Source organism: Cloeon dipterum, chromosome X (genome assembly GCF_949628265.1).
Source record: "Cloeon dipterum chromosome X, ieCloDipt1.1, whole genome shotgun sequence".
NCBI classification, from domain to species: Eukaryota; Metazoa; Arthropoda; class Insecta; order Ephemeroptera; family Baetidae; genus Cloeon; species Cloeon dipterum.
In genome coordinates, this window is record NC_088790.1 from 3,672,565 (window position 1) to 3,686,322 (window position 13,758).

At 41.6% G+C, this 13,758-nt stretch overlaps 1 protein-coding gene across 5 annotated transcripts in view; it reads right to left on the reverse strand.

Moving 5' to 3' along the window:
- Nucleotides 1-13,758, reverse strand: part of Sema2a (Semaphorin 2a) — a 300,390-nt gene that overhangs the window by 195,110 nt on the left and 91,522 nt on the right. For all 5 annotated transcript variants that reach the window (XM_065496354.1, XM_065496353.1, XM_065496351.1 and 2 more), the window contains one exon: nt 5,863-5,899. The gene's annotated coding sequence lies outside the window, so the exon portion shown is untranslated. The remainder of the gene's footprint in view (nt 1-5,862; nt 5,900-13,758) is intronic.

The following is a 13,758-nucleotide window of genomic DNA, read 5'->3' on the forward strand; positions in this document are numbered from 1 at the left end:
CGATTCCATCTCAAAGAGCGAAAAGGCAGCCGGCACACATGTGTCTGAGGCTGTGAGGCTCGTGTGCGCTCGCGAATTTCACATCAGAATGCACAGCGCTCTGGTAGAGCGCGAAATGAAATTAAACGCAAGCCTGGCCGTGCGTTTTTGATTCTCTCTGGCCAGAGGAAGTGGAACGAGGCGGCAAAAACGCGATTAATATTCCCAGCGCGTGGCCCGGCACAAAAATTTAAACAATTAAACAGCACTGTGTGTGCTCCCCGGCTGTGCCGAGCAGCTAATGTTGGAGATGGAGTGGTCGACAAACTTTTTCGGCCCTTTTCCGCGCTCTATGATGCGTGGTAATTGAGTTTACGAGACGCGAGAGGCAACGCGAAGCGGAGAGCCATTAAAACTTTTTGGCCAGAATGAGAGGTTAGTGTCGTTTGCCCTGACCGGCCATTCCCAATTGCATAATTTTGGCCAGTTCCCACTAATTTCAGACTCGAGAATAGTAATTTAACATTAAATTGATTTTCAGATAGAGTTAAAAATAGTAAAAATGAGTTAGTCATTCCAAGGGGATGAAAGGTGTGATGTTAAGCACCCCTAATCCCTTTGGATGATCAGGGGAAGTCAAGACGAGTCTAACGGCGTGCAATATTTTGCAATTCTGATCGTTAGAACCCGAGATTTAGATTTGGCAACATTTTCGATTCACTAAAGAGTAAAAATATTCGTGTTTTTTCGAGTTTTAGAGTGCAATTTCTCGTAAAAAAATGTAGTATTAAAAATTTCCAAAAAGTTCATGAATGCAATGATGCCGTGATTAAATTTCACGACGGGAATGTGAAATACTAAGGTCTCAAAGATTTCCAAAATTTCCCCGTAAATTCGTTAAAATACAATTATGAAACAAATTACTAGCAAAGACTGATTCCTGGTAGAGTGTGCTTGATCTCATGCAGATTTAGACCTCCTTTTTTATAATTTTGCTAATTGAATTTCTGCGAAATCCATGCAGATGGGATGGGCGTGAATGGGGGTAGTGGGCTCACTCAGCGCGGCTCGCATTTCCAACAGTAACGAGATCCGACAAACTCGGCAAGAGTCCGCCGAGTCTGTGCGGCTGCATTTGGAAGATATAATTCCGCAAAAGCAGGCAAACTTCGGCTGCGGCTGCTTTATTGGTGGGGCCTGGCCGGAGTAGTTTGCTGTTCCTGTGACCGCACGAACCAAGCGAAGGCATTATCATACAAAAGCCTGCAAAGTGCCGCGAGAGAGAGAGAGAGAGAGAGAGAGAGAGAGAGAGAGAGAGAGAGAGAGAGAGAGAGAGAGAGAGAGAGCAGGTCACTCACTCCCAAGAAAGTTTTGCGAAAGCCCTAAAGTGAGCGGCTTTAGCTTTTGATATTGTGCGAGGCGAAAATTTAATAATAATTGAGCGGACCGGCTACTGAGTGAGCGGAGTAAAGGAGATGACACCCCCAGCTTTCTTCATTTTAATAATATAATCCGGGCTGGCACGCGGGAGTTATGAGAAATTTCGTCGGCCTCTCGTCATTTGTCAGTCAAATGAGGTGTCAAAAGGAAAACGTGCGTGAAATTGGAAGGGGCCTCATCTCGCAGCGGGGGCTCTGCTTGCATTTTTCTCGCGCACGCCTCTCGCCTCTCAAGAATGGACAGATTCGTTCGTCATGTCATAATTTACTTGGATTCAAACGGAAAATCCTTGTTGCCATTGCATATAAGCTTATCCTTGAGGAGTAAATTAAAGCCAAAATTGACTGTACATTCTATTTTAAGAAAAGTGGCTGCGAAGGTATTGCTTTTCAAATGGTGAGGACTTTATCCTTATTTTATTTCACATCGAACAGTTTTCCAAAGCGCCTTTGGATAAATCAAAATCTGACAAGACGAAACTTTTTAAGAAAATAGGCAAAAATTGAATTTAAATTGTCTTTTTAATTATTTGCACATTTTAAAAACTAAAAATTAGTTTAACAGTTGTCGCTTTATTACTAATTACATCCATTGTTGTATAAATTCACTTTAACTGCTATTTCCATCGTCTATTTAAGATTTTAAAAACAATGAGAGCATTTTGCTATAAATAGAAAAATATCTTGCAATACAAATAGCAGGGAAATATTTTTGGCAAAAATTTCAAGCATCTGGAACTGGCCGTACACTCAAGAAGCATCACATTAATTTTGAGAGTGCTTTGTGCTCGAGCAAACGGCGGCCACTCCACTTCTTGCGAGACAGAAATAATCTTTCTCATTGACCTCGAGTGCAAATTTCATTTGGGGCTTGTTTGCCAACTGACGGCTCAAGGCTGCGCTGAATCAAGCCATTTACCACGCGCGCAAACTTTCAACTTTGATATTATATGCCGTGGAAATTCGCGTTCGACACGAGGGGCTAGCTGCTTGTCAGGCGCAGTCTGTTTTCCACTTCTCTCATGCTCTCGAGTTGGCAAATTTGCACGCAGCATTTTCGCTCTGCCAAACACACACACACACACACGGGGCGAAATAATAATAAACGCGCGCCGGTAATATGCTGGCACCCTCTCGTGCTGCAATCACTCAGCTAAATAGATGCTGCAGCTCAAAGGGCGCTTTCAAGCCTCTCGCGGCGGCACATCAGCTCGGCAGCTAATCTGCGAATGGCGTTTGAATTAAGAGCCGAGGCGACACTCGGGGTGCGCGAAACTCGTGCATAATTTACTCATGCACGGAGTGCCTGCCGAGAGCAGCCGCACGACTTCTTCATCAAGTGCAAAGAATTTGATGGGTTGGAATTATTCGAACTTTGCAGACAGCGGATCGACTTGGCATAAAGCAGTTATAATAGAACAGCACAAGTAAGCTGACATTGTATGCGCTGCGCACACGCTCTTTGAATAACTACATCACATGAGAATAAGTCGACGGCAAAATGCATGCTACATTTCACGATAAATGTCGGCATAACCTCGTCACGGTGCAGATTGCGATGCAGAAAAACATAGCAGCGCCGACACATTATTCCTCCTCGCGTCTGCACATATTGCACACACGTGTCTCATTCATCTCCATATGCGAATGCATGTATGATATAAAAAATGCATTTGCCTGCACGGGGAATATCCAGATTTATGACCTTTGCATTATTAGATTACGCAGCAGAAAGAACAATACGATTCGCATTAACCGCGGCAGACGAGGGGGATGAAACTGGCATTACGGTAAAAAATGAGACGCCGCGCGCTCATTTCCCAGAGGTGTCGTGCCGGTTGCATATACACACTGTCCTCGGCGGCGTGATGGAATTATCAGAGACGGACCCAGATTGCGCGGAAAGTGTCGCACTTCTTTGAAAAATTGCCTTAAAGAGAACAAAAGAGAATTGCAGCTTTTAAAATGTATACAAAATTCAATTATGCATTAAAAAAATGAACTGTTTTTGCGTTATTTTCCGAAATCAACATAGCGCTCAGGATACACCCTGATGTGCCCGAAATCTCGTTCCAGATGGTTTCCAAAGGGTCGAATTTCACATATTCTGAAAGCTCTTGACTTGGCCGAGGAAACAGTGCGCAAATTTTGAAATTTGAACCAATACAGAGCCCATCTCATGCGTCGATAAAGTGGCCACACATGCGAATTGAATGATTTGATTTTTCGAGGGCTACTCTGACGCCAGGGTTCGATTTCTTACTTTCTCTGATGGTCTCATCTGACCTCAGGGGTGATTCTTAACATGTACCGAGGGTAAAAACAAAACAATCTCGCAATTTAAATTGTCTAAAAATTCACCTGCGCCAAAAATACTTATTTTTCAACCTTTTTGACCATCTTTAATTGATGAAAACTGAGAGTTTCACAATCCTGAAGATTTCTAAGCATGGTCACATTTCATCCTATTAGGAAAAAATACAGGGGCCGTTTGAAAGATATTCAAAGTTTTTTTTAATAAACTAAAGTAAATATTATAATAAAATTTGGAAAATTCCTTAAAAGATTACAAGTTGTCGGCCGCCTAATTAGGCATCTTTTGGCACAAAGTTTAATGTTTTTAACTTCATTAGTACTCTGAGAGGCAAAACTAAAAATAAAAATGGTGCTTAACAAAAAGGTGAAAAAATTACCTTGGAAGTTTTTTGATTCCCTTGGGAAAACCGGGTATTGAAATGAATTAATTTACAAGAGCATTATTGCCGCAGAGTGAGACAACAATCAGCATTAATGGAGCTCCCACTTCCCCCTCCCCTCTCCTGAGCGAATCTAATTAAGAGGCGCGGATTTGATTGAGCGTAAGAAATTCGGTGCGTGGGCGCGCACGAAAAAAATCAGCAGACGGTATATGCTAACATACACATACATGCACACAAAAGGTGTGAAGACACGAGACACTCGATCCGGCTCGCGTGTGCGTGTCACTCGATCCGGGCGCGAAAGACTAGACACGTTCGTATTTAGCCTCGTCAACCCTCTCTTGCTTCGATCGGCTCCTCTCAAGTGCGCGGATAGATAACGAACTATCTATCGCGGCGGGTGATTCGTGATCCACACAAAACATGAGTCTCGCTTGTTCTCGCAACGGCTTCTCTTTAATTTCGCGTTATGCAAATTTATCAGCGCTGACAGCTCAGTTTAATGGAAACGGGCCGGCGAGTGGGAATTTTTCTCGTCCCCCTCGAGTCGAAGTCGCAGATTTTATCTCGCGCTTTGTGCTTCTTTGGTAGCCAGCCGTCAACGCCAAGCACGTTTAATTAAGAACGGGATCAAATGTTATAAAGACATGACCACGATCGCCTTGAAATTGTTACGTGACAGTTGATGAAAAAACTAACGGTCGCGGAATGGTTAGTTTGGGGAGCGCGTACTTTGTCCGAAAAGAATCTATCCGAACATGAATTTTGTGCGTATTAAAGAATGAGGAAAGGTCTCTTATCTCACTCCGGATCTTTCCACCGTGCGATCATCGAAGAAACTTGATGAAGAGGAGGGAGATCTTAAATACAAGGCTTTCTTGAACGAACATGCAAGAATGATTTAAATTCTTCGAGCGAAGCTCTCTATGATCCGCATCAAGAAGTACAAAAGAAAGCAAAAACGACTTAGGTTGAACTGATTTACATTTGAAAAGGCTACTTCATATTTTGATAGAACACAACTTTATTTAAGGAATTAATTCACCAGTTAGTGTCAGAAGCTGCCAACAGACGGTGCCAACATATAATTTCGATTTTAAAGAACTTGCGCTGCGATTTCAGACTCGATCCAGCCACTGTGCATTCTTCACTTAATATCTATTCTTTTTACGTGCTGAAAACCAAAATCGGTCAAGCCAATCGCCGTAGAATCGTGAAAACCACTATTTTTTTAAATAAAAAATCTTTTCCAACGTTTCTACGGCGAATGGCTGGATTGATTTTTGTTTTTAGCACGCCTGAATACATAATTCTAGACGAAAAATGGACAGCAGCAGGATTTAGTCTTAAATCACAGCGCAAGTTCGATAAAATCGAAAGAAACCATTTATTTGTCGATTCAAACACTAAAAGGACTTACGAAACTGGTGAAATGTGTTTTTTAGAATAACGAGATATCTTATTTTAGGGAAATAAAAAGCCTGTTATATTAACAAAAGTGTTTAGCACAAATTCCAGTCATTCGGACAGTTTCCGGTTGATTCCGAATAGTTCCAGATCACCCATTTCGAACGATATCTTTTCGTACAAAACACATCACCCCTTGTTTGCATACCAGTTTCATAGCTCACAAACTCTGCTCATAAAGTAATTTTATTTGTAAGTTCAAAATAAAACTACTGCACTTAAGTTGCGGGATAAATCTTTTCTAACGCTCATCTGGCATCTCGGAAAAATTTCCTTACCTGTTCTAGCACGCTCGTCGCTCAAACGGCGCTGAATCTGCAACAAGTTAAAAGAACACATCAAATACACATATAAACTGGCTTTTGCAAAACAAACTTTCAGTAATTGAGTTGGCGCAACAGATTAATGATACAAGTTGGCTAAACTTTTGCAGCTGTACACGTTCGTAAAACGAGCCGCGGTACGTGCACACACATCTCTTCAGTTCGATACCTTGTATAAAACAGATGAGACGAGCCATAAATGAGGAGGGAAATAAATATTTGAGAAAGAGAGCCACACCAGAAGCGGCAGCAGAAATGTAAGAGGCATTACACAAAAGTTATATTGCTGCGCGGCCGCGCGATAACAATCTTCGGCGCTTATTTTTATGTAAAGTTTGCATAACGACTGCTATTTTATCGCTTATTTTCTATTGGTATTTTATAGGAGGTAGTATTTTAATAGGCTTCGTTGCCCGCAAACGGAATGAAAGGAAAAAAAAGTACCGAGGAGTTTTGACCGTTTTTGGGCGGCTGCGATCGTACTTAAAATTCTCCGGCTGCTAATAAATGTGAGAGCGGGCAAGAATTGGATTATTAAGTGCAAAATTTATTTGATGAAAGGACAGAAAACCGTTTGGTGCCGGGCTGCACGCGGTGTATTATTTATTTTGTATTGCAGTGGCCACAGAGTCGTTTGTTATAATAATGGTGAAGGAAGATGGTTTCTGTTTATGGCTGCTTTATGGCTTGTACTGACCATTTTACGACCAGCTAACACTCGCTCTCATTTTCGGTGATGCCATTCTCCCGCGGCTACACGCATGCCATGATGAATAACTTGATACACACACAAAAACGCAAGATAGCCAAGCGCTGAGACCAGATAATAATTAACTTTTTAATACCCCCAGCAGAATAATGGTTAGAAAAACGCCGAGACCCGTCGTAAATTATTCCACGACGCACACGTAAACGGGGCCCTCGGTAATGGATTAATTAGATTTTAAGCGACGCGCTCTTTGTGCGTGTAAAAGGTGCAACATGCTCAACGAATAGATTGAATAGCCGCGAGAGAGTCGCGCCGTGCTTGATGGCGCACCAAATCGCTCTGACAGCCTCGAGAAACCGACGAACGGATTGAATTAATTAAGTCAGCGCCTGTGCCCCCTTTTTGCCTTGCCTCTATGTGTGTTTGTGTGTTGATCGTTCTGTCAGCGCGTTTTGTACAACACTGTCATTTTATGCCAGTTTAATTTATTGTTTCGCTCAGGGTAAAAAGCGTTTAAAAAATTTGTGGAAGTCCTTTCACCTCTGAAATAAATATTTTAAAATTAGGGAATTGCGAATTGCTAACATTTTCCTAAATTGTTGTTTCAATTTTTGAGAAAAGTTAGCATTTTTTCCCAACTTTAAAATCACGATTCATTTTCCAATTCTTCCTCAAAATTCGCACACTATTGGATAGGTCACGACGAGCATTAAAACAAGTAGCTTAAACGATCGCTAACTTTTATTATTTGTAAAAATTTCATCTCAGATGTCATAAAAACGTCAATATATTTTAGGCCCGTTTTATTTAATTTTGAGCAGAACTCTAGAGGCCAACATACTATTTTTGCATCGCTGTCTATAACAAGTAGTTCATTGAATTTAGCAACAGTTCATCTCTGCAATATATGTAATATTGAAATGAGGACAAAGGGGACAGTTTAATTTCAGATTTTGCCGAATTCCTCAATGATTTTTCGCTTGATTTCGATCCCTCTCGTCGTAATATATCCAATATGAGCTAAATTTCCTTTCTGGCGAAATAATCATGATTTTCAATAAGGAGGCTGTGCTCGCCGCTTGATTACGTGCAAACTTTGTTGCCGAATTTCTTAGAAATTCTCGTTCTCAAATTAATAGAATGTTTCAGGGAACATTGAATATCTACTTGACTTAAGCTTCCAACATGAATATTTTAATCGCAAACTGTCTCAACCCGACCGCACCTTTACAAATGCGCCCCAAATTACACTCTGTCTGCGGCAACGAGTTAGAGACGCAATCAAGATTTAGAAAAAAATATCACGTCACACACACGGGTACAGACTTTCTTTGTCTCCAACATTCAAGTGTCTATCCGCCGCAGTGCAGGCATTGTACAAGTCGAGTGGCGCGCGCGGCGACACATGAATGAGTAATTATCTTGGCAATTATTAATCCTCGAGCGATGCAGGCAAGACACACACGCCAGAGAGACTGTAACTCCATCCCGAATTACTTGCACGTTTCGTTTTAGCGAGTGAACCCTTTGAGATGAGAACAATCAACGCTCTCGCGCGCGCCGGGAATTAAACACACGGCCGACGAGCACTCTTAACTCACAACACATCCTATATCGCAAGAAGTGTCGCGCGGATAATTATCGCGAGGTGCGAGGGTGTGTGTACGCGCGGTGTAATAATCATCGCTCATAATGCAGATTATCCAAACCAAGCCTGATCACTCGTTCGCTCGCTCGCTCTTGTCGCGCACCCACGCACTCGGCTTAATTGCCGCTACGTGATTATTTCGCGCCGAGAGCGAGTTTGTTTGCCTCTTTGTTCGTAATTAACTGAGGTAATTGGCTGATCAACCGAGCCTAGCACGATATCGGAATGCCGCGGCTATTGTGAAAATTACATCATCGCATTCTTGTTATTTTAATATTACTTTTTGAGGTCAATTAGCATACCTATAATACCTATATAAAGGAAAAAGGTAATAAGAGTACAGCTGCACCGGTAAAATTAGATAATACATATGTATAGATAATTTTATTGAACGCCAACGGCAGAGGAAAAATTACAGGAAAAGTACAATCTTAGCTGTTATGATATAAATAATATTTTTTTTTCCTTTTCGTGAGTGGCAGCTAAAGGTAACGAAATGATGTGTTTTTAGAATGAAGCAAATTTGTCTCAAAAGAATAAAAATGATTTCAAGTACATAGATTTTTACAGGCGAACAATTAAGAACATTTTGCATTGTTGACTACATAGAAACTAGTTTAATTGTGAAATTATCTCTGAAGTTTATATCTGAATTCACATCCAGCTAGCATGCTCACTGCTCGTATATACGTTCATAATTTTTTGGAGGAAAAAAAGTTCTACTAATGTGCTACGCACGTCGCGCTGCACTTTTTGGTCGGAAAAATATCCCCTTTACCTAATTCGACCCTCAAGAGTCGATTGGTGTGCTCAGAAACTTCGTCAGAGATAATCTTTAAATTGTTAGGAATGCGATTAAAAAACACATAATTAAATCAGAACTCAAGGATCCTCTCTCTGCTTTGATATAATTATTTAATAAGATTCACTTTGTGTTACATACTTTTGAAATAATAAGCGCAATGCTGAAATTCCATTTAAACATGCCCAACCGAGCGTTGCAATTCCAAGAAAGCCTTATTCTCATCAGTATTATTTGCAGAGCTTGTGAACGGATTTTTTCCATTTTAATCTGGCTGCAAGTACAATGTTGTTTCCACGAACTAATTTCACTTGAACCCAGATGCATCTGTGCGGCAGCGAGCCGGCAGATTTATGCCTTTTATAGAAGCTGCAGTGCGATTTCGTGTTTGAAAAACGCGTGCTCGGCATTAACATTGCAGTGCGCGAGAGAAAGAGAGGTGCTCTTAAGCGCGAGAGCGCACACACGCTTTTAATTAAAATGCACAAGACGTGGAATAATAAACCGAACACGGCCACGTTCCGTTTAATAATGCATGCGCTGTCATGGTTAATATAAATGAATATATGTTGCCGCTCGCCATTAACGTATACATATGTATAATAATTATTTCGTTACTCGCCAACAGCCGGTCGGTCGGACGCGCGGTCATTCATGGCATTGTTCCTCAGCGTGCGCACGTTGCGACTCGAAAGTAACGTTGCATCCTATTCGAAAAAAAGATAGAAGCGTCGAAGCGAAGTCATGAATCTCATTATTTCTCGGTGTGGGAGTGCCCTTTGATTCTGATCTCTCAATTCTTCTGTTTTAACGCACCAGTGGAACCGAATTGAATTACCGAGAGATGCCCCGGCAACGCCAATTTTGCCGATTTTTACTTGCGATACATCACATTGACGTTCCGGCAAAAGTTGTGTCATATTAATTGACAGCCCGCAAGATCGATTTGTAGCAAATGCACTTGCTGTTATTTAATATGTTGCCTCCATTTCCAACTGCATGGAAGACGAAAGCGCGGCGGCGATTGCTTGACCAGATTGCACGCGTCAATCAGAAAGATGGATGGAGTCGATTTAAAGATCACTAACTGCAGATCATTCACTCACTGTCAAGCTGCACACCATCACGCCTCCATTGAGTTTCAAAACTCTTAAGCTAAATTTGTGGGATAAATAAAAAAATTGTAATTCCGATTGCAGCCATAAAAAATGATACATCTTTGAACGCATTCTTTCAGAACTATTTTTTATAAGATTTTTAGCAAAGAACCTAGCCACAAGAACGCCGGGAACCAATCAAAGAAGGGATTGCCAAAAATCGAGACAGCAGCGCCACAGCGAGAGCCAGTGGAAAAGTCAAGCTGCTTGCTGACCTGCCTTGTTGCTTGTTCTGGCTGTCACTGTGTCACTGTGGCGCTGCTGTCTCGATCTTACGTCAATCAGAGAACCACTCTTGTCTCTGATTGGTCGCCGGCGTCCTTGAGGCAAGGTTCAGACAAAAAAACGCCAAAAATTGTCTAATTGTCGACCGAGTAATTAACCCTAATTTAACCTTCAGCAAGTCGATTGAAAATATTAGAAATTAAATTCCAGTAGAAATATACTTTAAACTTAATGCATTTTTAAATATATTTTTTATTTTAGAAATATAAAAAATAAAATTAAAGAAGAAATTTCATTGATGGGGTGATGGGCTAAACACGAAAGTTCAATTAAGGTATAAGTGCACTTTAAAAATTTCCTTCAGGTGCTACTTTATAAGCTTTATAAGGAAAAGATAATTTTTTTACATAAAAATGACAAGTAAGAAATCATTGGAGAGCTAAAGTTCACCGCGGCTCATTGTCAGAACGGCAAGAGGAGTAACTTCTACAAGAATACTAAAGTCATTTTTCAGCTTTTCTGCAACATATGATTTAGTTTAAAAATTTCCAACTCACCAAAAATTAAAATGAAACCTCCATTCATGTCAAAAAGAATGTTTGCAAATCAGAAAATCTTCATTTTTGCAATGTCTGCGTTTTTTTCAATGAATTTCTGCTAGCTGCTGCATGTCCCTATGTAAATGGAACGTTTTCGGGTCGGTTGACTCTTTGCGAACAAGAGCCCGCCTCGCTTCTTGTACGGTGTGTGTGCTACATCAAAATTGAAACAAAAAGAATACACAATGTCCGCGTGCAGCAGACTGCTTTGTTCGGCAAAATAAAAATCCGGGGGCCAATTAGAGGGAAATTCTCGCCGCGGAATAAAACGGCGCAGGGAAGAAAGATCGTGCGCGCGCGGCAGCGAATTTTGCGAGTACGTCGCCATTGTTCGGGATTAAAAACAGCTGCGGCCCGACAACGGCGCGGCGGCAGCAGCAGGGACATAAATAAAAATAAAACGCTCATTGTGATGAAAAAAGCTACAAAAGTGCTCAGCCAGCGAGAGCGCTTGCTGACTGCGGATTAATTAATTAAATAATTAATTAGCCCGCGCCTAATGAGTTTGCCTGACAAGCGCAATTAGCCAAGAAGCAAACAAACAATGCGAGAGAGGATAATCGGATCAGCAGCTTGGGCTTGTATGACGAGAAGTGAGAGCGAAAGCGAAGAAAATCTCCTCGATGTTCGATTAATCTTTTAATTAAGAAATCCATCCGCGAGCCATCCACTCTGACAACCGAGGCGATCAAAACTTTTATAATCACTCTCTTCTTTCCCGTGTAAGAAAATTTAATCTAATTGTTCCGGGACAAGGAAAGAGGGCAAAGTTTACTCGTTCAACCCCCCGGCGGCAGACCAACTTTGCACCCGCTCATATTTGACTTTGATTGGCTGATGTTTTACGAGTTCCTCGCGAGTGACGAGCGCAAAAGCGGCGGCGAAATTCAATATTTCACTCGCCTCCATGCAGGCGCGCCGAGCGAAAAGATCGAAATGTTCCTGAATCCTTTCAAATGCACACACATCGACGCAGTTTTGATTGGCTCGGCTCTCGCGTTCGCGGGTAGGGAAGGGCGAGTCTCGACTAAATGCAAATTGGGCAGCACACACATACCGTAAATCGATTCAAATCGAATATGCCGCCGCCGCCGCGTCTGTCGGTTGGCACGCGGACAGATCGCCAAGTGAAATCTTTTTGTCACTGCAAACACAAAGCGACAGCCGAGTCACTATTTTTCGTCGGAAAACCTGTGTGGCATTTTGGCCGCGCGGCAATAATTGGGCCCGCCACTATCTGATCTCAAACAATTCCAAGTATTTAGCGAGAGCGAGATGAAGGAAACACAATGACGGAGCTTCATCAATAATGCATTTACAACGGCGCTGTCTCTGCCAGTTTAGTATTATTATATACATACATTATATATTGAGCGCAGTAATGCAGCATCATTAATTTGGTCGCGTCACTATGACAATAATGATAATAGCATGCATATGTATAGACGCGCCGAATATCGCCTACAATGAATCGGCTGGCGTGCGTCGCAAATGGACCGCAAATGAGCATGATCAGGCAGATTCCACGGCCAGCCAATTCCCTCTTCTACGAACCAAGCGGTCGTTTTTGTTTTTGCAGATTCAAGCAGCTTAATTAATACCGCATTGTTCACTATGGATTTTGGTTCATCAGCCTCGCAAAGACAACCAAGGTCGAACATTCATCTCATTGGATTTTTCGATCTCTTGTGTTCAGTCTATAGCGAGTTAATAAGGTGAGTGAGGAGGACCTATTTTAATATCTAAAAGAGACAATAAATACTCTTAACCAAATAATAATATGAACCATTTTGAGTTTTTCTATAATTGTTGGCAGTGTAAGCGAGAAGGCCAAGGCAGAGGTCAACCAACATAGCTAGACTTTTGTTTCTTGAGTCGCTGTGGCGCAGCTGTCTCGATTTTCTCCCTTCTCTGATCGGTCACCGGCTTTATTTTGTCTAGATTTTCAAACCAAAAACGGAAAAAGTAACGATTTTTACGTTTCTACCGATTTTCGGCACATTCATATCGACTTTTTGACCGAGTGATTCTGCGCTGTCAAATGTTATTCGATCTTTAGGTATCGATTATTGGCACCGTCAAAATTGAAATATCACTGTTTGCTTAAGGGAGCCCTGAATAACCTAAAATTAATTATTTGAAATAGGTAATCACACAGTCCACATTTATTATGTAGCAAGTGACAAATTTATTTATTGCCATAATATGAGTATGACAAAATTGCCTATTTTCTTTTTAATAAAAATAAAAATCATATACCGTAAAAAGTCATGACGTATGATTATGCACAAAGCATATGACTAGCCCAAGTTACCATTATACCACAAAGTGCAAAACACCGAAATTCACTTTAGAGCTATATATATAGCCTCTATGAATTCCTCTCGCATTCCGCGTCTTTGGGCAAAGCCAGAATGAATAAAGGGAGGAAGCGGTCCGCCGTTGGCGTCCCTTTTTGCGGCTGCTAACATTTGCCAGAGACTTCATTTCGCGGGCATCTCCTTGTTGTTACTTCTGTGGATTGAGTTTAATCCAGGATTAGAGGCTGCGGCGCAAAAAGAAAAAGCAGCCCCTTTCCATCAGCAGTCGCCGCGCGGCTTTCCGAATTCGCGCTCGCTTCATGCGTGCGTTCGCATGTGTTTATTTTGCGAGGCAGGCGCGCCCTCGTGTTCCCGGGGCTGGGCATTATTTTAAATTGCACGAGATGCACA